Source organism: Camelus ferus, chromosome 4 (assembly GCF_009834535.1).
Source record: "Camelus ferus isolate YT-003-E chromosome 4, BCGSAC_Cfer_1.0, whole genome shotgun sequence".
NCBI lineage: Eukaryota > Metazoa > Chordata > Mammalia > Artiodactyla > Camelidae > Camelus > Camelus ferus.
This window is the reverse complement of record NC_045699.1, coordinates 51,719,752-51,747,429: the sequence shown is the minus strand read 5'-3', so window position 1 is coordinate 51,747,429 and position 27,678 is coordinate 51,719,752. Positions and strand designations below refer to the sequence as shown.

At 40.4% G+C, this 27,678-nt stretch overlaps 1 long non-coding RNA gene across 1 annotated transcript; it reads right to left on the bottom strand.

The window, feature by feature from the left end:
- On the bottom strand, positions 1-27,678 carry LOC116663208. The gene is made up of 4 exons (XR_004319379.1): positions 27,345-27,678; positions 25,642-25,807; positions 8,571-8,774; positions 1-2,545 (listed from the first exon to the last, which is right to left on the bottom strand). It is a non-coding gene; the product is annotated as an uncharacterized LOC116663208 (long non-coding RNA).

The following is a 27,678-nucleotide window of genomic DNA, read 5'->3' as shown; positions in this document are numbered from 1 at the left end:
CACTGACTTCTCTACCATCTCTTTGCCCAGTTTCTACTTGTCCTTTACTTCACTCTAACTCATCTATTCGTTCATTCACTTACTCATTCATTCAGCAATTGGGAATCAACAGCTGTACAGCAGGCCGTGGGAAGTGTGCGAGAGGTGAAACACTTTGGGCAGTGGGGAGGCACAGGATGACTTATTGTGGCTGCAGAGGAACGTAAACTTGACTTGACTTGTGGTAGGACAGGCCCAGTGACCTTGGCCTCTGGAATGTGCACATTATCAAAGTGAGACACATAGCTGCATCCTGGTTAATCTGATTACTAGGCATAAAGAGATTTCACAATCCATGGGTTATAGTCTTCCTTCCTCCACCCCTGCAGAACCTAAATCTCTCTTCAAACATGTGGGTTCCATTTGCGTTCTGGCACAACTCCCTGTGACCCCCCACCCCTAGAAGGGACGGCTAATTATCCCCCAGTATCCCTATGCCTCTCCTCCATGGTAAGGGAACTGAGCTAGGTCCGTGGCTACCCAGCTAAAGGATGCTTTTCCCCGCCCCATTCAGGGTTAGGTAGGACCACCTGCCTAAGTTCTGACGAGCACAATGTGCAGGAGGGGAGGTCGGTCATTTCCAGGTTGGCCCTCACAGGGAAGGGGTGTGCCCCACTTCTCCCAGTGTGCCCTCTGGCTGGCTAGAATGAGGAAGAAGTGGCGTTCGGCTGATTGGGATGGCGCACAGGAGGGAGACTGGGCCAATACCACAGGCAGAAGCTGGGCCTCCTTGTCAAGCTCTTCATTTACTAGGCAGGACTTTAGAAGCAGTGGACCCTCCATGTGAGGTCAGCAGGGGCCTTGGATGACTAAGGGTCTGTGAGGCGGTTCCATTTGGGACAATGGTGGTTGCAAATCAATTAAGCCACAGGTTGGGAGTTTCAGCAGTAGGAGGGGCGCTCGGTGTGTCCGCATACACAGTCTCACTGGGTCCTCACCCCAGCCTTATAGAATGCACGTCATCATCTTTATTTTATAGACTGCAAACCTGAGAGGGCGAAACTGAGGTGACCAAACGTGCAGCTATTCAGCTGACCGCTGGGGTACATGCTTCCATGGAGCGCTGGGCTCTGTTCTTTCCCTCCTACCAGGAGGCTTCTTGCCCCTGTGAGGGCCCCAGACTACAAGGAGCTCAGACTTTCATCAGCCCTGTGGCTTAGCAGGAGCGAGAACGCCGTCTTCCCGTCCAGACCACAACATCCTGTGGCCATGTGTCCATCACGCACCGACGCCTTTGAGTCCCTCCGGGTACAGTGTTGATAGGGCCATGGGGAGGGGGGAGAAACAGAAATGCCCCCAGGGCAAGAACCCTTTACAGCGGAGCCAGGTGCTATAAATTTAACCAAACTCATGGCCCTTCTCCACACATGCACATCTGGAATGCCGTATTACCCCTTTCCTCTCCAACCCCCTCTGCAGCGATGACTTCCTGGATGGAGCATTTTAATGACTTGCCATTATAAATAATACACTCTACCCTTTCTTGTAAAAAAAAAAAAAAAAAAAAAAAAAAAAAGCCAGAGGTTTCTGCAAAACCAGCAAATTACTCCAAATCATAATTTCATCGAAAACACTGGGAAAAAGAAAAAAAACCCTTCATACCCCGACGTAGGAAAGGTTTGGGAGATTTATGTCTTTCCTTGAACACACAGATTTATAACAGTGGATAATGTACATTCATTTCATCCATATTTATACCTGAATTGATGCGGAGTCTGGTCTCCATTACTTTAATCTATGTAACTTGATCATCAGAAATCTGAACCATAATTTTAACACGTATTACAAAGAGTTTCTTTTGGGCTTAAAGGAAAATGACGGCAGAGAAGAAAAGCCATTAGGAGCCAGCTGCAGTCACTTACTCCTGGTCTGCACTTCCTTCTGCAGTAGTGTGGGTCCCCCGCCCCATTTCCCACCCCGTACCTTCCAGGACGCACATTCAGTCCCACACTGAGCCCCTGGCACTAGCTGTACCACCACTGGAGCGGGGAGAGAGAAGCATACGCAGGGCGGCTGGGGGGAAATTCATGTAAATAAATCTCTGATGTCATGGCCAACCCCGAGCTCACACGGGGGCAGTGGTAATGGCCTGTAGTAGCCTCTAGTCACTTAGGAGAAGTGAAAAAATGCAGGGTCTGATCAAAGCTTCCCTCTGACAGACAGTGGAAATTAAACCCAGATACTCGTTCCCAAACAGCATCGCTGGCACTCAGCACATGGTTCCTGTCCAACTTCTGAACACCAAACACTGGCCTGGCCTAAATGCCAAGTGCCTGTCCCTGGACTAAAGCCACGTGGTGGATTTTTGAGAGATCTGGGCCCCAGGATTATGTTGGGCAGAAGATGAGGGAAACAAACCACTGGGGCAGCTGTGTGTCAGAGGCCTCTCTCAGGTCACCAGCGCTGGGATTTCCAAAAGTCAGGTGAGCACCACGGGGCAGATCTTTTGTCTGTTCCGTTCACCGGTGTGATCAGGGCTGGCACTTTGTAGTCCCGTGATAAATCTCTGTTGAATGAAGGGCCTTCGTTACAAACATTCCTGAGCTACCAACTGCAGTGTGAGTAGATACTGTACAACAGCAAAGGATGAAACCGAGGAGATTTTATGAAACTAGGAATGCGGTTCGAAGGGAGCAATAAGCAATTCAATCTCGTACTTTCCGTTCTCGTTTTTCCAAACTCTTCCATTTTTATATTATAGGACATCACAATAATGTTTCATAGTTTAGAAATATATGAAGATGTTAAAGCATGATGTCATTCAATGCTGTGACATAACTGTAACTCAGGCCATGCCCATTTCACGGATGAGGACATTGAGAAGCAGAGTTTCCATAATCTGCCTTGTGCGAACGGCTCACAGCAGGAAGTGCTGAGCTTTGAGGATTGCCACCTTTTGCTCCCTGGCCCTGCGTCCTTTCTCAGACTCTATGCCACAGCGGTGTGTTCCCGGCAAGGGTAAAGGGCAGAGTGAGAGAGGGGGGGCCTTTTAGGGGTGGCTGGAGGCAGATGATCTGGCCCCACTTAGAACCCAGGAAGAGGCTGCCAACCCACAAATCACCAGAGCTGTTAAGTGCATTTCTCTAGAGCCTCCTGAGTATGGCTTTAGATTTGACTGTGCCTCAGGGGAGCGAATTCCAGCTGTCTGATCCTTGAAGTCAGATAGGACAATAGTTCGGCTTCATGTTTCACTGGTGAAAATGGATTTTTTTAAAAAAGGAAACCCATCTCTAAAAAGGGGATTAATAGAGATTTTGGTTTATTAGTCTTGTGTATTTTTTTTTCTGTAGGAATGCCTATAGATATGCACATATATGCATACATACAAACACATGTATGTACATATTATAGTTATATATAAATTATATATGTTATATGTATATATGTACATACATAACTATAATGTCTTTAAAATTATAACTGAAATAATTACTGCCTTGTAGTAGAAGGCTTCCAACTATCACCTGCCCTCCAGACAACTGGGCTTCTTCAGAGAGCCCCCAGGAAACGGGGGAGGGTGCTAAGTTCTTACATTTCACATTGCAGGCACTGTTAGAGGCGTGCAGTGAAAGTTCATAACAGTCAGCACTACCATCTCCAGATTGTCTCTCCTGTTTATAGAAAAAGACACTGAAGGTCAGAGAAGTTGTGTCTTGGCTGAGGTTCCACATAAGTGAGCAAATTCGATTGCTTTGGGATCTGAGCCCAGGCGTCAGTAGCTTCACAGCTTATGCCCCACCCAATGTGTTCACTGTTAGCACATTTCTACCAGTTGCATCTGGAAAACAGGAGTCTGAATCCTGAAGAATTTAAAATTTCTCTAGCTACTACCCTTGGATAGCTGCTGCTGCTTCTTTCTTCTTCTTCTTCTTCTCCTTCTTTTTTTTTTTTTTGCCTTTTTAAAAAATTGAAGTACAGTTAGTTACAATGTGTCAATTTCTGATGTACAGCACAATGTCCCAGTCATGCATATACATACATATATTCATTTTCATATTTTTTCATTAAAGGTTATTATAAGATATTGAATATAGTTCCCTGTGCTATACGGAAGAAACTTGTTTTTTTTAAATCTATTTATATATATAGTGGCTAACATTTGCAAATCTCAAACTCCCAAATTTATCCCTTCCCACCCCCTTTCCCCCGGTATTGTTTACTATGTCTGTGAGTCTGATTCTGTTTTGTAGATGAGTTCATAGTGTCCCCCTCCCCCCCCCTTTTTTAAGATTCCACGTATGAGTGATATCATATGGTATTTTCCTTTCTTTCTGGCTTACTTCACTTAGAATGACGATCTCCAGGTCCATCCATGATGCTGCAAATGACATTATTTTATTCTTTTTTATGGCTGAGTAGTATTCCATTTTATAAAAATACCACAGCTTCTTTATCTAGTCATCTGTTGATGGACATTTAGGTTGTTTCCATGTCTTGGCTATTGTATATAGTGCTGCTATGAACACTGGGGTGCATGTATCTTTTTGAATTAAAGTTCTTTCCAGATATATGCCCAGGAGTGGGATTGCTGGATCACATGGTAAGTCTATTTTTAGTTTTTTGAGGAATCTCCGTACTGTTTTCCATAACAGCTGCACCAAACTACATTCCCACCAGCAGTGTAGGAGGGTTCCCCTTTCTCCACAGCCTCTCCAGCATTTATCGTTTGTGGACTTTTGAATGCTGGCCATTCTGACTGGTGCAAGGTGATACCTCATTGTAGTTTTGATTTGCATTTCTCCGATAATTAGTGATATTGAGAATTTTTTCATATGCCTATTGGCCATTTGTATGTCTTCATTAGAAAACTGCTTGTTTAGGTCTTCTGCTCATTTTTGGATTGGGTTGTTTGCTTTTTTTAGTATTAAGTTGTATGGGCTGTTTATATATTCCAGAAATTAATAAGCCTTTGTCAGTTGCATCATTTGCAAGTATTTTCTCCCATTCTGTAGGTTGTATTTTTGTTTTGCTTATGGTTTCCTTTGCTGTGCAACAGCTTATAAGTTTAATTAGGTAACATTTATTTATTTTTGCTTTTATTTCTATTGCTTGGGTAGACTGCCCTGGGAGAACATTGCTAAGGTTTATGCCAGAGTGTTTTGCCTATGTTTTCTAGGAGGTTTAATATGTCTTGTCTTCTATTTAAGTCATTAAGCCATTTTGAGTTTATTTTTGTGTATGGTGTGAGAGAGTGTTCTAACTTCATTGATTTACATGCTGCTATCCAGCTTTCCCAACACTGCTTGCTGAAGAGACTTATCTTTTCTCCATTGTGTATTCTTGCCTCCTTTGTCAAAGATTAATTGACCATAGTTCTGTGGGTTTATCTGTGTGCTCTCTGTTCTGTTCCATTGATCCATATGTCTGTTTTTATGCCTATACCATGCTGTTTTGATTACTATAGCTCTGTAGTATTGTGGGAAGTCTGGGAGGGTTATTCCTCCAGCTTCATTCTTCTTCTTCAATATTGTTTTGGGAATTCTGGGTCTTTTGTGATTCCATATAAATTTTAGGATTATTTATTCTACTATGAAAAGTGTCCCGGGTAATTTGATAGGGATCTCATTAAATTTGTAGATTGTCTTGGGCAGTATGGCCATTTTAACATTGATTCTTCCAATTCAAGAGCATGGGGTATCTTTCCATTTCTTTAAGTCATCTTTAATTTCCTTAATCAATGTTTGTAGTTCCCCATGTATAAGTCTTTCATCTCCTTGGTCAGATTTATTCCTAAATATTTTATTATTTTGGATGCAATTTTACAAGGGATTGTTTCTTTACTTTCTTTTCCTGCTAGTTCATTGTTAGTGTAAAGAAATGCAACTGATTTTTGTATGTTAATCTTGTATCCTGCTACCTTGCCAAATTCTTTTATCAGCTCTAGTAGTTTTTGTGTGGAGCTTTTAGGGTTTTCTATATATAGTATCATGTCGCTTGGATAGCTTCTTTAAAACGTTTTCTCTTTTCTTCCAAGCCAGATATGACTTTTTCCCCAAATTATGACTTTATTTCAAATGTATGGAAAACCTTTGCCCTCACTGTACTTGACCAGGGCACTAATCTTGTGAGAGAGACATGGCAGGTACTGCTATCACTCCGTCACTCCTGAAGCGATGAACTGACCTTAGGAAAGACAGGCAAACCAGCCAAGATCAAACCGTGAGCCTGAGCTCACCACACACTAATTTTGTGACCCAAACTCCGGCCTAACACCCTGGTTCTTAGAACCACACTACTTTCTTCCACTCACTGCAGCTGAAAGGAGGACAGAATGTGTTACATTTCTCTTAATCATTTTTAGGTGACTTCTGTGGGCTGATGAACCTGCAAGGTTTTCTTGTGCATTTGCTGTGTGCCCGGAACTGAGCTGGGGAGTCAGATGACAGAGAGCTGTGGGTCACACAGCCCCTGCCCTCAAGGGATGAAGGACGGAGGGCTAATGGAAAACACCTGTGTTATTTGGGTACAGGCTGGCCTAGTGCACTCTTAAGTGTCCGTGCAGCCAACCAGGTGTCCTAGGTCACCACTTCTCCTGAGGCTTGGCTCTGCGTCATGTTCAGGCCAGAAACCCCTGCACACAGCTGCGCCCACCTCTGCCACACCTGCTGGCACCTGCAAAATGAGGACATCTGGCCCAGCCCTGAATCTCTTCGCTGACACCAGGCCTAGCAACTCTCTCCCCTATCTCACCCCCACTGAACTTCCACTTGACTCTTCCATCCCAATCGCTGGATTTGGACTTGACCACAGTACTGTAAAATTTTCATTAAGTCATGATTGCAGGCCAGGCATTGTGCTAGATACTTCACACTTGCTCTCTCTGATCCCCACAACAGCTATGGGAGAGAGGAGAAATTTGGTCCCCATTTTGTTAACATGGAAACAGAGGCTGGAGGCAAGGTGATGGAAACTGCCTGAGGTCATAGCAGGCAATCTGAGCCTGGAAGCAAACAGGGACATGTAGACAAGCCTCACCTACGGGTGATGACTAAGTGTTTTAATATTAAAAAAAATACTTCCATAAAACAAATTTAAGTATGGCTCCCACATTAGAACATTCTTGGGGATGCATAGGTCCAGAAAAATATAAAAGAGGCAAATAAACACGTATTTTTTAATGTTGCCAGAGGAGGATTTAAAAAACCATCTTTAGTAGCTCTCAAGTACTTCAACTAAAATACTTCCATTATGGGCGTTTACTCTATGCCAAACTTTTACATGTAAAATCTCACAAACAACTTCCCATTTTATAGAAGGGCAGTTTGTGCATATATACACATACATGTATGTTTTTATAGATGCAAATATGTATGTGTACATGTGCATTTAGTGTGTAGGTGAAATACACTGTCCAGGCTCAATCTTGAGACCATAGAAATGGGATTTGAACCCCACTCTGGAGGCTGTCCTGCCTGCAGAGTGAGGGGGGCATGGCCCAGCTGGGAAGAGACACTCATGTCCTAGCGAGTCATGACAAGGGGTGGGTTTCAAACGAAATGATCTGAACTCCCTGAAGGAAAAAAACACTGTTGGGATTCTAACCACTAAATCTTTGCTTCTTGACTTTGCTTGTGCATTGAAATCTGCAGGGAGTTTATAAAATTCTGATTTGGGGTTCCACTCCCAGAGATTCTGACATGATGGCTCTGAGGTGTGTCCCCCACCAGAGGACTTTTAAAAGCTCCCCAGATGATTTGGATGCACTCCGAAGTTGAGAACCACAACTCAAGCCAGCACTCCATGTATCAGTTTCTCACTGCTGTTTTGACAAATAGGCACAAACTCAGTGGCTCAAAATCAGACACGTTTATTCCGTTCGTTTCTGTAGTTCAGAGTTCCAACGTGAGTCACACTGTGCTAAAATCCAGCTGTGGGCAGGGCTCTGTTCCTTTCTGGAGGTTCTAGGGAGAATCTGTTTCTTGCCCTTTGAAGATTCTAGAGGCTGCTTACATTCCTTGCCCAGTGGCCCCCTGCCTCCATCTTCAAAGCCAGCAACATCAGGTCACGTCCTTACACAGCATTACTCTGACACCTGCCACCCTTTCCCCATTTAAAGAGCCTTGTGATTACACTGGCCCCACCCAGGTTATCCAGAATAATCTCCCTATGTTAAAGTCTGATGATTAGCAACCTTAAGTCCATCTACCTAATTCTGCTTGGCCATGGAAGGTGACGTGGTCACACGTTCTGGGGATGAGAATTTGGGTATGTTTAAGGGCCGTAATTTTGCCTACTACAATTGACTAGCAGTTTAAAAACAACAACAGGGTTTCCCTTGTATCACAGCCGCTCACAGTGGGGCAAGCCAGTGAGCAGTGTGTTCTTTCACAGAACAGTCAAGTCAGAGCTGCCGGGTATAGGAAAATGTGTCCCTTCTGTTCCCCTTGCTCTCCTTTCCCACTGCTAAGAAGAGCAGTGAGAGCCTGTCATTCTCCGGGCTTCCCACAGCTGCTGTCACACCACTTGAAAACAGAGCCCAGGTGACCAGCGTTCCCAAGCCATCCTGGGATGAGGCAATATGTGAGTCTTACCATATGCTCCAGTGGGTTCCGGAAGACGCTGAGCAGGTGTACGGCATCCGGGCCAAGCATGTGGAGGGTGGCAGATTCACAGAGGGGAGGTACTGTTTTCAGTTTACTGGAGGGAGACGTAGGAATAACAAGAGTGCTGGGTGTATTTGCATCTCTCATGCTTCCCAGTCATCTAAGAAATCGAGGACGGTTCTGGTTTTCATTCTGAAAATCCAAGAAAACGCTTTGAACACGATGCTTGTGCTGATTTAAAAATTATTCTCCGAGTTTGCCAACATTCACAATCCAATTATCAGGATGCAGAAGCCTCTAAATATTTATAATGACAGCACTATCATTATGTGAAGTTATTATGACAAGAAGGGGAGGAGAGCTGTTTAACCTCCGTCAAGGTGTGTGTGTCTGGGTGTGTGTTTTCTATGCATCAATTTAGGATTCCGATAACGAATTTGCAATATACAGTCGTATCTCGATGACAATTTCATACAGAGACCACTGTGCTTACATATACCTGAGCATCTTTAGTCCTAAATGCATTTATGTCTACATGTGCCTTTTAAAATTAAATGTATCATCTCTGACGGTGGGTGACGGGAAGAGAAGAAAAGCCAAAGTTAGATGCATCATATTGCATGAACAACCAAAGTTGAATTAACTGACATTGGCTCCGAGGAATTCATCTTAATCAGTGTTACTGCTTCTGCTCCCGTAAAAATGAGTGATTGGGACACATCAAATATGCTATCACGTTTTACCCCAAACTAAGCAGTTTAGATCATTTATTTCCATAAAATGACACCGTGCATCATATGTCAAGCTGGCGCATTTTCTGTGTGACTGACTTTAGAGACCGAGTTGACAATCTAAGTTCTAATTATTCGCACCCTCCTCCGTCTTATTACACGGACGACATGGGACTCTCCCAGAGGAGTGTCAGGAAGGACGTTATGTGGGCTGATGGGAAGCAGCTGAAAAGGATCCACTGGGCTTTTTAATGCAGATGATGCACGGTGGGGAGAGGAGCCGAAGGGGATGGAAGAACCCTGATTGGAAGGTTCGAGTGTGTTCCATCTGGTACTCCTCGAGCCTTTTCATTAGTGCTGCGTAAGGGCCAGCAGGGTCACAGCTGGTGGGAAGGTATCTGTCTGACAGGCCCAAGGCCTGAAGCTCCTCTCCCTCCGTCAGGTCAGATGCTCGTAGGGGCCTTGCAACCATCCACCTTCAATTTCAGGTCAAAACGCAGGTAAGCTCCCTGGTGTGGTCAGGGAGTAAGCATGACCTCGGTCAGTCAGGTGGTCTGGGGTCTGCATCGCAGGACTCCCGCTTCCGTGACCACTGCGGGTCCATCAGAACATTTAGTTGAACTAAAGGCTCGTGTCATCATTTGAAATGAGATGGAAATTTAATCGTGTAAATTCCAGTGCTACAGCAAGATGTACCTGGGAGACTTCGGGAGGGATGACGCTTCCCTCTTCCTCCACATCACCTACGCTGTGTGTGGATGGAGAAAAGAAAATGATAAAGAGGCAGCTGGTTTTATGCTTCTGATGGTTTTTTTTAAAATGGACTATACCTGCACAGAACACCTCAACTAGCATTTTCACATACATTGGGTTGTTTTTTTTTTTCCCCCAGCCTGTCTTTCTTAATGTTTTAAAGAGCACATAGCTGGAGTCAGACTGCCTGGATTGGAATTCCAGTGCTACCACCTACTACCTGTGCAATCTTGGACAAGTAACCTAACCGCTTTCTGCCTCACTTTCATGATCCACGTCATGGAGATAGTATTAATTGCTTTGTCGGGTTGGTATGAGAATTCGACGAATTGATGCATGTAAAGCATTCAGAAAAGTGCTTGCCACTTAATGTTTGTTGTTGTTACTATTTTCAGAATGATGTTTGTTTTTATTATTACTACCTTCCCTTCCCTTGCCTAGCTCTGCACTTAGGAGTTCATTCATTCCCACTGGGAAGGGGTTGTTTCAGAAAGGAAATCAGAGTCTCATTCTGGTCTCTGAATTTCAACGCCTAGCTCTCAGGGAAATAGAAGTGACTTCAGAGCAGAGGGAAAAATACAAACCAGGCGTCCTGCTTCTGAGACTGGAACTGTGTTCTTGAGATGGGAAAGCAAAAAGAGTGGAGGGAAAGGTAGGCGTAGGAGACAGGAGTAGGTGCCTGGAAGACATCTGGCCCCCTGACTTCACTCCACACCCTGTGTGGGGCTGAGGGTCAGTGGTGGAAGGAATGAGATGAACCCCAGAAAACCTGTGGAATGCAAGAGCAGAGGAGAAGCATGCTTCCTTTCAGGGTCAGAGTCTGTCGGAGAGATGAGACCCCAAAGATGGAGTGGCCGTGCTGGGTATCCAGGCAGATGAGGCCGGGAGAACCTCACAAAAATTCAGAAAAATTTTGGAAATGCTTTTTCTCTTACATACTGGAGTTTATAGACCAAGATTCATACCCATTATGTGTAAAAGGAGTTATAGAAGAACTGTTTTAAATTGGTAACTGGATGAGCTATTTATTTTCAATTTCTTAAATTATATAGATCTCTGAACCATCCACATGTGGAACTTGGTAATCCTATCTACTGAAACACCATTGTAAAAACTTACTCTGTAACAGTCCAAATATAGATATAAAGAGAAATATAATGGACCTGCCCCCCACACACACTTCCTATTCTCAACAAATACCAATTCAGAGTAACTTTTGTCAACCCTCCCACATAACTCCAACCCCCAAGTCCCTGCATTATTTTGAACCAAATACAGACATCTTACTATTTCTTTAGTTCAGTAAGTATCCCTAAAAATAAGGATTCTTTTAAAGAACAGAATTGTATGTTGTGTTCATTAATATTCATAAATACTTGTAATCGTTCTTTAATATCATAAAAATCCAGTGTCAAATATTTCTAGTTATCTCATCATACATTTGTTTCTACAATTTGTTTTGTTTTAATCAAGAGCCAAACAATATCCACACATTTCATTTTTATGAGTTTCTCAGATCTTTTTTAAGCTATAGCTTCTCCTCCCTCTTAGGTTTTCCTTACAATTTATTTGTGAAGAAATCAAGTCATTAGTGATATTCTGAAGTATTTCTCACATTCTGGATTTTGTTGAATGCCAACTTTATAATAATAGTTAACATGTTCCTCTACTACTGTATCACCCCTCCCGCCCCCCCCCCCCCCCCGAAAAACTGATAGTTATATCCAGAAGCTTGATCTGACTTACTGCTGATGCTTTGGCAAAAAATACTTCATAGGATCTATTTTGTAATTCCAATAGGAGGCACATAGTGTCCACTTTTCTCTCTTGGTATGATGTTAGTAGTCATTATAATTACCCAGATCCACAATTTACTAGAGGTTTGCAAAATGGTAATTTTTTAATTCTTCCTTCGTGAGCTGGGATAGATTTATAAAAATAAACCACAAGGACATTTGCTTATCCTGAGGTTGTACAGGAAAAGCAGGTGGATTACTTGATTCTTTCTCTATTACCAGCTTTCAGAAAAATGAGAATTGATTCTTCAGCATACTTCAAGGTTGCCACTGACTTTTCCCCCTGTTTTTATTGAAGTACAGTTGATTTAGAATATTAGTTTTAGGTGTACAACATAGTGATTCAGTATTTTTAAAGGTAATACTCTATTTAAACTTATTACAAAATAATGGCTATATTTCCCCAGGATGTACAATTTTATACATAGTAGTTTGTATCTCTTAATCTCACACTCTTTATCTTGCCCTACCCCTTTCCTCTCTATTGGTTTGTTCCCGTATCTGTGAGGCTGTTTCTCACATTATATACATTTATTTTTTAGATTCCATATATAAGTGATAACATAAGAGTGTTTCTTTCTTTGTCTGACTTACTTCACTAAGCATAATACCCTCTAGGTTCATCAGTGTTGTTGCAAATGGCAGTGTTCATTCTTTTTTATGGATGAGTAATATTCCATTGTGTGTGTTTCTGTATCACATCTTCTTTATCCATTCATCTGTTGATGGACAGTTAAGGTTGCTTCTATATCTTGGCTATTGTATATATCTTTTAGAATTAGTGTTTTTGTTTTTTTCTGATACACACACACACACACACACACACACCCAGGAGTGGAACTGCTGGATCATATGGTACTTCTATTTTTAGTTTTTTTCAGGAACCTCTGTACTGTTTTCTATAGCAACTGAATGAATTTACATCCCCACCAATGGTACATGAGGGTTCTCTATTCTCCAGATCCTTGCCAACATTTGTTATTTCTGGTCTTTTTTCATGATAGCCATTCTGACAGGTGTGAGGTGATACCTCATGGTGGTTTTGATTTGCATTTCTCTAATAACTAGAGGTATTAAGCATCCTTTCATGTGCCTGTTGGCCATCTGTATGTCTTCTTTGAAGCTGTTCAAGTCTTCTGCCCCCTTTTCTATTGGGTTGTGTGTGTGTATGCTTTTTTTGTTTCTGTTTTTGATAGTTATAGGAATTGTTTATTCATTTTGGATATTAACCTCTTATCAGCCAAATCATTTTGCAAATATTTTCTCTCATTCAGTAGGTTGTCCTTTTGTTTTGTCCATGGTTTCCTTTGCTGTACAAAGGTCCCACTTGTTTTTTCTTTCTTTTAAAATGTGTTACTGTTGGTTTTTCACATTTCTTTTGTTTTCACATTCTTCTTCATTATAGGTTACTACAAGATATTGAACATAGTTTCCTGTGCTATATAGTGTAAACTTGTTGCTTATCTATTTTATATATAGTAGTTAGTATCTGCAAATCTTGAACTCCCAATTTATCCCTTCCTACCCTCTTCCTCTCCTAGTAACCATAAGTTTGTTTTCTATGTCTGTGAGTCTGTTTCTGTTTTGCAAGTAAGTTCCTTTGTCTTTTTTTGGATTCTACACGTGAGTGATATCATATGGTATTTTTCTTTCTCTTTCTGGCTTACTTCAATTACAATGACAATCCCCAGGTCCATCCAAGTTGCTGCAAATGGCATTATTTTATCATTTTTTATGGCTGAGTAGTATTCCATTGTATAAATACACCACAGTTTCTTTATCCAGTCATTTGTTGATGGACATTTAGGTTGTTTCCATGTCTTGGCTATTGTATATAGTGCTGCTGTGAACATCGGTTGTGGGGTGGTGCAGTGTGTCTTTATGAATTAAAGTTCCCTCTGGGTTATGCCCAGGAGTGGGATTGCTGGATCATATGGTAAGTCTATTTTTAGTTTTTTGAGGAATCTCCATGTTGCTTTCCATAATGACTACACCAAACTACATTCTCACCAGCAGTGCAAGAGGGTTCCCTTTTCTCCACACCCTCTTGAGCATTTACCATCTGTAGAATTTTGAATGATGGCCATTCTGCCTGGTGCAAGGTGATATACCTCCTTGTAGTTTTGATTTGCGTTTCTCTGATAATTAGTGATAATGAGATTTTTCACCTGTCTACTGGCTATTTGTATGTCTTCATGGAGAATTGCTTATTTAGGTCTTCTGCCCATTTTTGGATTGGGTTGTTTGGTTTTTTTTAGTATTAAGTTGTATGGGCTGTTTATATATTCTGGAAATTAAGCCCTTGTCTCACTTTTTGCAAATATTTTCTCCCATTCCATAGGTTGTCTTTTTGTTTTGCTTATGGTTTCCCTTGCTTTGCAAAAGCTTATGTTTAATTATGTCCCATTTGTTAATTTTTGCTTGTATCTCTATTGCTTGAGTAGACTGCCCTGGGATAACATTGCTATGATTTATGTCAGAGAATATTTTGCCTATGTTTTCTTCTAGGAGCTTTATAGTGTCTTATGTTTAAGTCTTTTTGAGTTTATTTTTGTGTCTGTTGTGAGGGAGTGTGCTAATTTCATTGATTTACATGCAGCTGTCCAGTTATCCCAACACCATTTGCTGAAGAGACTGTCCTTACTCCATTGTATATTCTTGCATCCTTTGTCATAGATTAATTAATCAGAAATCTGTGGGTTTAGTTCTGGGCTCTCTATTCTGTTCCACTGATCCATATGTCTGTTTCCGGACCAGTACCATGCTGTTTTGATCACTGTAGCTCTGTAGTATTGTGGGAAGTCTGGGAGGGTTATTCCTCCAGCTTTGGCTTTGGCAATTCTGGGTCTTTTGTGATTCCATATAAATTTTAGGATTATTTGTTCTGGTTCTGTGAAAAATGTCCTGGGTAATTTGATAGGGATTGCATTAAATCTGTAGATTGCTTTGGGCAATATGGCCATTTTAACAATATTCATTATTCCAATCCAAGATGTGGGATATCTTTCCATTTCTTTAAGTCATCTTTAGTTTCCTTAGTCAGTGTTTTGTAGTTCTCTGCATATAAGTCTTTCACTCCCTTGGTCAGATTTATTCCTAAGTATTTTATTGTTTGGATGCAATTTTAAAAGGGATTGTTTCTTTACTTTCCTTTTCTGATACTTAATTGTTAGTGTAAAGAAATGCCACTGAGTTCTGTATGTTAATCTTGTATCCTGCTACCTTGCCAAATTCTTTTATCTAGTAGTTTTTGTGTGGAGCCTTTATGGGTTTTCGTATATATTATCATGTCATCTGCATACAGTGACAGTTTTACCTCTTCTCTCCCAGCTTGGATCCCTTTTATTTCTTTTTCTTGCCATGGCTAGGACTCCAATACTATATTGAATAGAAGTGGTGAGAGTGGGCTTCCTTGTCTTGTTTTAGATTTTAGCAGGAAGGCTTTCATAAATGGGTGTTGAATTTTATCAAATGTTTTTCTACATCTATTGAGACAGTCATACAATTTTTGTACTTTGTCTTGTTGATGTGGTGTATCACACTGATTGATTTGCTTATGTTGAACCATCCTTGTGTCCCTGGGATGAACCCAACTTGATCATGGTGTATGATCCTTTTAATGAGTTGTTAGATTCTGCTTGCTAATATTTTGTTGAAAATTTTTGCATCTATGTTCATCAACATTACTGGCCTATAGTTTTCTTTTTCGGTAGTGTCTTTGTTTGGCTTTGGTATCAGGGTGATGGTGGCTTCATAGAATGAGTTTGGGAGTATGCCCTCCTCTTCAATCTTTTGGGGGAGTTTGAGAAAGACTGGTATGAGCTCTTCTTTGTATGTTTGATGGAATTCTCCAGTGAAGCTGTCTGGTCCTGGACTTTTGTTTGCAGGGAGGTTTCTTATTGCTGATTCTATTTCACTTCTAGTGATTGGTCTGTTCAAATGATCTATTTCTTCTTGATTAATTTTTGGTGTACTGTATGTTAACTTGTCCATTTCTTCTAGGTTGTCCAATTTATTGCCATATGGTTGTTCATAGTATTTTCTTTTTTTTTTTTAATTGTATTGCTGTGGTGGTGTAATTCCTTCAGGTTTTTCATATTTTTGATGTTTTTTAACCCATAGATTTTATTATTCGTTTAGATTCACAAAATGCCTCAGGTTGGTCCAGAAAAGTCTCTTTACATTGGTTCTTGAGTCCTTTTGACATCACCCAAGTAGTTTTTGATAGCTTTCTTACTTTCTGGTATAATAAGGTGTTTTAAGATCATCCTGTACAGTTTTTGTTATAGACCTAGACTCCATTTCTCCTATCTGTCTACTCTAGTAGGAAAAGATACTTACATAATTTGTGTGCCAGGGGTGCTTCTTGCTACCATATTTGCTATTTTTAAGTCTTTTTAGTGTACAATGCTATATGTTATAACTACATACTGATATTTCCAGTTCCAATGACAATATTGGGATTTTATTTAAATTCTTTGATTTTATATTTCTTTTTCTCCTAGGCTAAAAATCTTAGGTCCTAATGACAGTGAATTACTTTATTATATTATATCATATTAACTATATATAAAATACATTGTATGTATAACATTTTCAGAATAACAGTCAGTATTACTCACAAAATTATTACACCGAATAGTTTCAAACTTTCTTTTTACAGTTTTGAGGGGGTTTGTCCTTAGAGTAGTTTGTCTGTACATCCTTAGAGGGATGTACCCTGTTTTAAATCACTTGAAAATGTTCCTCTCTATAGTGCTATGCTAACAAATTTATATCCAGTTTAAAACATCTCTCTTCTTACTGTTTTGGGATTTTTAAATTTTTTCATTATTTTATTTTGCTAATTGAGGAAACAAGGTTTATTCAGAGAAGTCTAGCTTCTGTCACTACCCCTTTTACTCTGTTCATTCTCCATTCTCCTTCTTTGCTTCACTTTCAAAATTTATCTTTATATGATTGGTATGAGGATGAATTGATTTAAGGCATAGAAAGTGAATAGTCTATATTTTAAATATTCAGTAAATGGCAGCTATCATTATGGGAAAGGCAGATGACTAGTTATTGTCTCGGAAGTTTCCAAATTTAAATACTCTCTACCATAATCTCGAGTGGTAACTTTTGGTCTTGATAGAACCATGACTGTATAAATAAGTAAGCCAACTTGTATATGTAGTAATCCAAACCTGCTTCTTCAGAAACATTAAGATTCTACTTCAGTGCAGAAGTGTTATGGCTTTCCTCTGGTGACATATAAAGTGGGCAGAAAATTGCAAAGGGTTTGGAAAAAGTCCAAGGTTTGATGTTAGAAAATCCTAGATTCAAATCTCAAGATTTGTTATTTACTAGCTGTTTTATGGGATAAATTCCTAGGCCCCTCTGAGTCTTAATTATATCCAATGTTATTACTGCAAGAATTAAATGAGCAGATATATAGAAAGTGACCTACACAACCCCTGGAATATATTGGTGTTCAAGAAAAGTTTTTCTTTTTTCCTCTTTTTAAACTTAATCTATGCAAAAACTAATCCCAGCTGTGTTGAGAGCAGATAGGTCTTTCTCTGATCAGCATTTACCAAATTTCTGTTCTGTGTGCTTTTTCCAGACAACTCATTCCTGTACCAATGTCCATCCATCTTCATTCTGGTGTACACCTCCAGATTTGCCCTCCACCCTGCTCTTTGCCCCTGACCTATCTGGAATGTATCAGAGGACTCCCAAGTCCTCTTTCTGTTGAATCTGGGCAGTGGGAGTCCCAGCAGATTCGTGAATTTATCAAGGAATTTGTCCCTCTAGCTCCCTTTCTATATGGATGCTACTCTTTGACTGGCGAAATACCTAGTCTTCAGTAAATTATCCCAAACATCAAGTCCCTTGATGAGTTTTGCTTTAACCTCTATACCCTCAGCTTTTAACCAAGGGTCAATCTAGGAAATGGTCATATGCTGCCTCCATCCCGTATGCATCTTCAGTAAGTGTACTGTTGAAAACAGCATCCATTATCATGGCCAATGTCCCTTACATGGGGATGCGGAAAGAGCACAAGATTTGGAGTTCTAAGATACAGGCTGGAACTCCTGCTCTGTAATTTACTGGTTATAAAACTGTATTTCTCTGAGCTTCAATCTATTCTTCTGTAGAATGAGACAAAAATACTTAAAAACTTGTATTAGTGGGGAAAAAAGAGAGCTTTTTAAACTAAAGAGCTCCATAAATATTCATGCATAGTATGAGTATATTAAATTTCTTTAAACATTTAGCACAGGCAAAGATGTTCTTTACTAGAGAACTGCTCTGCTTCCTTTATCCTGTTGGAGTATATGACTTGTGATTTTTTTTGCACTCACTTAGAAGAAATGCACAATTAACTGTAATATCACATTATAATAAGTATACTTTGCAAGTATTTTTATACATGTATTTACTTCCTCTACATGATTTTTATTTATTCCCATTTTGACAATATGGTATATGTATACTTTAAGGTAAATCAAATTATTTTTGGAAGAAGATGAGATATAAATAAATGAGCCAGTACAATTTTTAACATTTACCTATAACTGGCATGAAGACTCTCATTCATCCTTCTACAACATTCCTCTTTAATTCTGCACCCAAGCAGTGATCAGAGTGATGGTTCCAACCTCCTGTGTTTATGATTCATTATTTGAGACTGACAACTGCCTACCTATATAAAAAAGATGCAGTATATTTAATATATATAATGTACATTATATATAGCAATCCATTTCCTACAGTATATTGGCACAAGAAGAGTAGGAGAAAGGGAAGGAAAAGGGGAAGAGAGGTATATATGAAGAAAATTATCTTCATCCTAGGAGTTGTAATATCCATTTCTAACTTTTTTTCAATGTTCATTCCCAAGTAAGGGTCAAGAATTACTACCATCAGTACCATATATTCACCTCTGTCCATCAGTGTTCTTTTATGGGCTCCTGTCCACCCTACGACTCTGTTCTTGAATATTCTGTTCTTATTCTACAGAGAGAGGGGCTGAGTTCAGATCCCTCCCAATCACAAATCTTTCTCCAAGCCAAATCAAATCCATGACTTGTGAGACACCATCTTCTAATTTTCAAATCAAAACTTTGATAATAAGCTTTATCTGTTAGAATAATGAAATTCTTGAATTATAGAACTACTACCTTATTTCAGACAAAAGGAAGATTTTGAGTGAAGAATAGGTATAAATGTGTCTGTCATCAAAAAGAAAAATAGAACTAAGACGGTTGTAAGTCCAAGTGGAGATGGTAGATTTTTTAAACACACTCCCCAGGACTTAAACAAAGGACTTATTTGTGTATGGGCAAGTGTGATTTACCAAGGAAGGGGGCTCACTGTCCTATCTGAAACATCCTTTTGAAAGACACCTGCAGTACTATTATGCAACGTAAAACACCGGGTCATTTAGGACTCCGTCAATCAAGTGATTGATTCCTCCAGATACGGCTGGTGAATAAAGAAGGCACTTCTCAGTTTCAGATTGAAAGTCACACTCCACCTGCTCCAAGCCCTGGGGTTTTGAGAAAAGGAGAGGTTAACCTAATCTACTTCCATGCTAAAAGAAACATTTGGTTCTCAAAGCCAGACTTTAGAAATTCTTTCATCCAAGCCGAAGCTGATTCTCAGGAATGTCTAAGAACACTTCTGTGTTTCTTTATCTCTGCATCATAGGATCATTATTCGTAGACAAATATGGTAGCCAATACCATATTTTAAAAATAAAACACTTACGTTTCTGAAACTACAGCTAAACAACCAAACTCTAAACCTTTCTGAATGCTTGCTCATCCATTTAGTTCCCCCTACCATGCATTATAAAAATTGTCAGACAGCAAATTGAAAGAATCCTTCCATCAATACCTGTATACTCATCACCCAGTCTCTATCATTAACATATATTAGACTTCCATTCCTTACGTACCTATCTGTTCACTCCTGCACACTACATACATCATCTTATCTATTTTAAGGCATTTTAAAGCAAATTACAGACCTCTATTTCCCTCTACTTCACCATGCATATGATTACTAGAGTTCAATAATGGTCACTTTCTCTGAATGTGAAATTTACATACAATGAAATACACAAAACTTTACTTTTGTTGAGTTTTGATAATGCATACATCTGTTGTAACCCAAGTCCCTATTAAGATACAGAATGTTACCATAACTCCAGATAGCGCTCTCTTTCCTCTTTCCAGTCTATCACTGCTACCCCTACTACGCTGGAGATAAATTTCATTCTGATTTTTTTCTCAACAAAAATTAATTTGCTTATTCTAGAATATCATAAAAATAGAATCATGCAGTGTGTATCTTTCATGTAAGATTTGATGTGTCTGGGAGATTCACCCAAGATGATGCATGCACAAGTAGTAAGCCTTTGCACTTTTATTGTTGAGTGGTATGCTGTTGTATGTGTATGCCAGTTTCCTTACCCATCCTCATACTGATTGACACCTGGGATCTCCAGATTGTGCTGTTAAATTTCTTTTAATTTGGGTAAATAACTAGGGTTCGGATTGCTGGGTCTTAGCTATGTCATTTTTTTGTGATTGCTCTAGAGATGACAATATTCTTAATTTTTCATAGTCTGCAGTAGAAAATTTGCAGCTGTAGAAGTCCATTTAGTCCCTTTGATCTCTAAGGCTATAGTTTTCATAAACATTCTACCTACACACACTGTACAACCTGCAAAACAATGCTATGGGTTTTTCTTTAAATGTTCATATGTATTTTAAAGACATTAAGAGGAAAAAAATGAACTTTTATATTTACCCCATAGTTGTCATTCCCAATATGTGTCACTTCTATTTGAGGAGCCAAATATAATCTTGTATTATTTTCTGTCAGCCTCAAGAACTGCCTTTAGCACTCCTAGTAGTGCAACTCTGAAGCAGGTGAACTCTCAAGTTTATTTTATCTAAAATTGTGTTTATTTCATTTTTATTTCATTTTTAAAAATTTATTATTTTTTTTGGAGGGGAAGGTAATTAGGCTTGTTTATCTACTTTCAGAGGAGGTACTGGGGCTTGAACACCAGGACCTCATGCATGCTAAGCATGTGCTCTACTCCTTGAGCTATATACTCTTCCCTGCATTTCACTTTCATTTTAGAGATTATTTTTTTCTGAATAGAGAATTCTGTTTTTGTCCAGATTTACTGAAGTACACTTGACAAATAAGATTATCCATAAAGTGTATGTGATATTTAGTATTCATATACATTGTGAAATTGTGGCCACAATCAAGCTAATTAACATATCCATCATCTCACAGTTACCCTTTTTGTTATCTCTGTGTGGTGAGAACACTTGAGGTCTACCTCTTTATAATAATGTTGGTCATCCTGTTGTGCATTAGGTCTCTAGAACTTACTCATCTAATAACTGAAAAGTTGTGCCCTTTGATAAGCAGCTCGCCTTTTACCCCACCTGTAAGCCTTTAGTAATCATCATTCTTCTCACTGGGAGTTCAACTTAATCAATTATGTTTTCAGATTCTACATATAAGTGAGATGATGCAACAAGTGTCTTTCTGTGTTTGGCTTATGTGTGGAGCAATGATGTCCTCCAGTATGATACAGAATATTTTCAGTGCCCTAAAATTATCTGTGCTTTATCTACTCTTCCCTCCCCACCATCCCCTGGCAACCACTAATCTTTTTACTGTCCCCATAGTTTTAAGTTTCCAGGAATGTTATATAGTTGGAGTCACATCGTATGTAGCCTTCTCAGGTTGGCCTTTCACTTAGTAATATGCCTTTTTTTAAATTTTAAAAATTAGGGGGGTAATTATATTTGTTTGTTTTTAAATGGAGGTACTGGGGATTGAACCCAGGACCGTGCAAACGCCAAGCACGTGCTCTACCACTGAGCTCTACCCTCCCCTCAGTAATACGCCTTTAAGGTTACTCCATGACATTTCATGGCTTGATAGCTCATTTCTTTTCAGCAATGAATAATATTTTCCATTGTCTGGACAGTCTATTAATTCACACACTGAAGGACATTTTGGTTGCTTCCTAGTTTTGGCAACATGAATAAAGCTGCTATAAACATCTGTATTCAGGTTTTTATGGACATTAAGTTTTCAGTTCTGGGTTAATACTAAGGAGCCTAATTGCTGGATTATAACATAAGAGTATGTTTAGTTTTGTCAAACTTTCTCCAAAGTTTCCGTATTATTTTGTATTCTACCAATGAGTGTGAGTTCTTTTTCTCCACATCATGCTGGCATTTGGTGTTGTCAGTGTTCTAGATTTTGGCTATTTTAATAATGTGTATTACTATCTCACTGTTGTTTTAATTTGCATTTCTCCAATCACGTATGCCGTGGGACATTTTTTATATCCTCTTTGGTGAGTAAATGTTTTTTAAACCCAGTATTACATTAGAATTAGTTAGAACCTTCTGGTTCTTCAAAATAGTGTGTCTTTCTCCACTGAGATTTCTGTCTTTTCATTTGTTACAAGCATGCTTTTCCTCATCTCACTTATTTTAGTCATAATCCTGCTTTAAAGTCTTTAAAGAACATGGCTGTTTCTGGTCACTCTCCAAAGATTTAGTTTTGAAATCAAATGCCTAAAGATATAAGCTAGTAATACAAAAAGCAATGAATATATCCCTTAAATTATTTCTAAATATTTAATAGCTGCTATATGTGACCAGTAAAGAAAAAACAATGATAGGTTCCATATGATCCCACAGTAAGATCCTTCTGCTACAGCTGCTTTCAAGTATCTGAGACCTTGGTTCCCATGGGTAACTATATTTTTCTGTGATGGTTAGTTTTGTGTCACCTTGGCTAGGCTGTAGTACTACTGCTGTATAATACTGTGTTGCTGTAAAGATATTCTGTAGATATGGTTAATGGCTGCAATTAGTTGATTTTAACTAATATAAATTCAGTAATGTTGGTGGGCCTTATTCAATTGGCTGAAAGCATTAAGAGCAGAACTGAAGTTTCACTGAAGAGAAAGAAATCTGACTTGTGGACTGCAGATTCAGCTCGTGCCCAAGCTTTTCTAGCCAGTCTACCCTAGAAATGTGTTAACACTTAAATAGACATATATATAAAGACCACATAGAAGGGAGCCATCATCTTTGGCTGTAGATATTGAGGAAAGTTTCCAGGGAAGGTTACATTGGGACTTAATGGAATTTGAAGGTTGTAGAGATGTTCTTCAGGCAAAAGATGGTAGGAAGGCAGTTTGCAACTAGGTACTTACATATGCAAGACAAAGCAGTGTTAAAAAAGAACTCTGTGCATATTGGAAAAGTCACTACAATGTGACTGAAATATAAGGGCAAGAAATGGGATTGCAATGACAGATTAAAACCTGGTAAGACATTGCCTTGAAGGTCCTGCTAAGGATTTTGAATTTTGTTCCCATGGTTTGTTAGGAAACCCCAGAAGGCTGTGGGATAGGGTGACGATATGACCAGGTCTATGTAAGTGGGTAATGATTTAGCAGGGGCAGAACAAAAGGTAGGGATATCGGTCATGCTGTTTATCCCAGTGTATGGATTTGTAGTTTTTATTTAGATTGGTTCTCACTTTCTAGAGTCAGTTTCAAGCCCTTTTGATCAGCTTGGTCTCCCACCAAAGCCCAATTTCTCCATCTTTTAGAAATACAAGGCAATAGGTTAAGCCCAAAGCAACCAACAGGACTGGAGGAATGCTGTTCAGGTTAAGTTTAAATAGTAAGCAGAGGTGGTTTAAGCCAGGTAGGTCTGGGCATGGAAATTCCAGCAGTTGGACAGGTCAGGGCATCAGAGATAATGATGTTTGAGAGCAAGTCACACAGAAGTAACCTCTGATCCTAGAGCAAAGATTTGTTCACTCTCTGCCCTCTGCTAGGCTTCCAGATCTGCATGGTGAGAACAAGGCTCTGGGGGATGCGGCTGCAGCCAGAATTTATAAATTGCACTCTGCCTTTTATTAAGAGAAGTGTAGAGTTACCAGGCCTTCCGGGTGATTCTTACATTATTTATGCTTACACAGAGCACCCTAGATTTCTCTAAGGCTGCAGAAATTATACCCGAGAAAAGCACATACTCTTTTGTATGTTATCAACAGTCATGACATAGCCCCGATGACAGCGTGATCACTGTGGAAGTGGGACAATTAAGTGGAATTACACAGGAAGTGTCCCGCTTTCAATATTTTTGCCAATGAGCAGAATGAAGAAGGTACCAATTTTCATTCTCAGTTCCCATGAGGAATTATTCTCCCCATCGAAAGCATCAAAACCCCTCAAAGAGAAAAACACAAGGTGCACCTGCTTAAAGAGTGAAGAGCAGGCCCTGGCATACATAGCTGGAGGTAACACGTATGCATAGGAATCAGGTGATAAAGTCTGTACCCAAAGTGCGCACTGAAGGGGGACTTAAGCAAAGCACAGACTGATAGAGAGACTGACATTTCGTGGCTGAAGGGCAAGGGAGCAGAACATCAAGGGACACGTGGAAGAAAAAGAGAAGGAAGTTGACCATGCCCGGGGAAGAGAACTCAGTGCCTACAGCTAAAAGCCTCCTGTGTCTGTGCCAGTGGGAGGCTTCACGTGGCCCACGGCCCAGTCTCTGACCTTGAAGGGTTACCCCTGCACCAGTCACTAGAGCAGGCTGCCAAAGTGCCGGCAGTGCTAGACCTCACTGACTACTGCTTTATGCCAATGTTCTCTGTAAGTCTTTGCAGCCAGCACGTTCCACCAGCTTCCCGCTAGTGCTGGCTGTCCAAAACAAAGCCCCATCGTCGTTTCTGCTTAATTCATATTTATACCCCCTTACTGCTCCTCTCTTTCAAATGTTCCCAGTAAGACCTCTGGAACCCTCCATTATAAATAAATTCTCCCATATTTAAGCTTATCATACATTAATCCTTCCACCTTCCCCCTTGAAAACCGTCAGGAGGTAGGTTTGAGGTTTTTGTTTCTCCATACTGCTTCTAGATTTTTGTTCATCCACTTCCTGTAAAAACTCCTAATCCTCCAGCCTCTGTTCTCACCCACCGTTGTCTTCTGTTGGCTTCACGGTCCCTCCCCTTCATGTATTGTGGATTCTGGCCCCACATAAATCTCTGTCACGAGAATGGCATTAATTTCCATGCTGAGCCATCTAACACCAGTAGCCCTTAAGGCTTTCCCCTCTTTTTCATCTCACTCTACCTGGTCATTCACTCTTGTGGCCACTCCTTAGAACTTGCCATCACCTGGAATGTTCCTCCTCTGAAATACTAAGTTTCAGTTTCTCACATAAACCACCTTCCAGGTCCCTCAATATCTTAATTCTGGTCTTAAGTGTCCTTCAACCTATTTGGTACCTTGGCTCATTCATATCTTTCCATTCTCTTTTTCTACCAGACATCGAACTACTCTCTCCATTGGTTCTTTTTTCCTCTCATCTTTTACTTCAGCATAAACCTATCTTGGGTTCAGTATTTTACTTTTTCATTTTTTTCTCCACTTCTATACTTGCATTGTTTAGTGCTTCCAGAAGAAGCAGGCAGCCACAGACTGACAGCTCCACACACTCACGCTCTCCTAAACGAGCCAGGAGGGGCTCATCAGTCTCCTTATCAGGTCTTGGTCATCTCCTTTTTCTCTCTCTCACTGATGTGCTTTCAAACTTCCACTGCTCTCAAGTCCCCTACCCAACACCCACCTCTGTCATCCTCAGAAACGATCTTGTGCCTTTCAAGGGTTCTGGAAAACCGGGCCTTCTCGCTTGCTCCGCATTCACACCAGCTGCTCACCTGCAGTGTCCGAGGCTGAGCTGTCCTCGCTCTGGATCACAGCCAAGCGCTCATCTCAGTCCTGGGTACATCCTCGTCTAGTCATTCTCAGTCAGTCCACTTCCCTCCTGAATCACTCTTTCATTCCTTCTCCTGAGCCAATAGACATTTTGAAGTTTTTCCCATCCTAAACAAGAGAGATTATCTCTTCAATCTTACATATCCTTTTAATGACTGTCCAATCTCTCTCTTTTTTCCAAATTCAAACATCAGACTCATCACACTGCCACTGTGCTACTAAAACTAGCAAGAGCTAGTTATCAATCTTCGAATTGTTAAATACCTTGTATATTTTTTCAGTGATCCTAGAATAGGTGTGTGTTTATCTTCTATCCACACCTCTTCACAAAACTCCAAATTAATACCCAGTACTAGAAAACTCCCTCAGCGTGCCCCACAAGCACCTCAGTGTCAACAGGTGAGAAAGTGAACTTACTAACCCTCTGTTTGAGCCAGGTGCCCCTTCAGTTTTGCCCACCACAGGTGCTGGCACTGCCATTCACCCAGTCACTGAAGAGTAAAAGTTAGAAGGCCTTCTTGACTAACCCACAATCAAGACCTGCCAATTTTCCATCCTCACTATTTCTGGGATGTGCTCTCTCTTTTCTACCTGAAACAGCTATCCACGTTATCTTTTACCATAACACCTGAGCAGTCCATCTGTGGGACTGTTGACTCTCACCTTGCCTGCTACAGTCCAGGCTGCAGAGTGACCTCGCTGCAGATGCAGATGAAATAATGCCATTTCTGTGATTAAACACTTTTCAGTAGTTCCTCATTTCCTCCAGATGTCATTCACTGTACCCTTCATGATCTAGCCCTGGAAAGGAATTTCCCCCCAGCTTCCAGCTTAGTACTTTATCATTCAGCAAGACCAAATTGCTCATAGCTCCCCCTACACCACATTTCTGTAACTTTGATTAATTATACTGAGCTCTCTACTGAAATACTTTCCCCCGACACTTGTCTTTGCCTAACTCACTTTCAAACTTTTGATTCCAAATTCTGTATTACTTCCCTTAGAGTGACTTTCCAGAATGACTTATTCTTTGTGTTTTCATATATCCTATACACATCTCCACTAAAAGGGCCATGGTCAAGACAACCAATGAACTCTATTTTGCGAAATCCAGCAATCAATTATCCATTAGCATTTTCCTTAAACGCTTACATTCTGCAGCCTTTGGAAAAAATGACCACCTCTCCTTTTTTGAAATCCCTTCTCTCAGTTTCTGTGACATCAGTCTTTTATTTTTCCTCTGATGCTGCTCAGCTGCTCTTGTAAGTCGTTCCTCCACTGCCTGCGGTGTGGATGCTGGAATGCCTCAGAGCTCCGTCTTCAGCCCTCCTCTCTTCTGTCTCTAAGTCTCTGTCTGAGCAGTATGATCACAACGTTGAGATACCACATCTATTTTAACGCCTCCCATGTTGACCTCTCCCCTGAGCTTCAGACCTGGATATTTAATTACCATCTCAAGCTTAACAAGTTCCAAAAAGCACTCTTGATTCATGATCTCCTTCCTTCTCCAGTCTTGCCTGTTTAAGTTAGTGGCTCAGCCCCAAACCTAGGGGCCATCTCTGGGCATTCCACTTCTCTTACTCTTCTCTCTACCACTTTCCATTACCTCCACCACTACCCACCAGTCCTAGTCACCATCTCTCACCTGCTGTGGCCTCCTGACTGTCTCCTTCTTTCCATCTTGGCCCCTCCTGTCCATTCTCTGCCCTGCATAAAGTTAAATCATACATTTTAAGTTGTATCAAACCCTCCAATAGCTTCCAATTATACTTAATATAAAAAACAGAGCTCCTTAATCATGACCTGCAAAACCCCGGTGCTCAGACCCCTTCCTCTGCCCTTGATCAACCTCATTTGCTAAACTCTAACCACACTAGCCTTCTCTCTGTTCCTTCCCCCCCTCTTTCCATAACTGCCTCCACGTTTGTGTTCCTTCTTTCCGATCATTATATCCCTGTCCTAACCACTCTTTGTAAAAG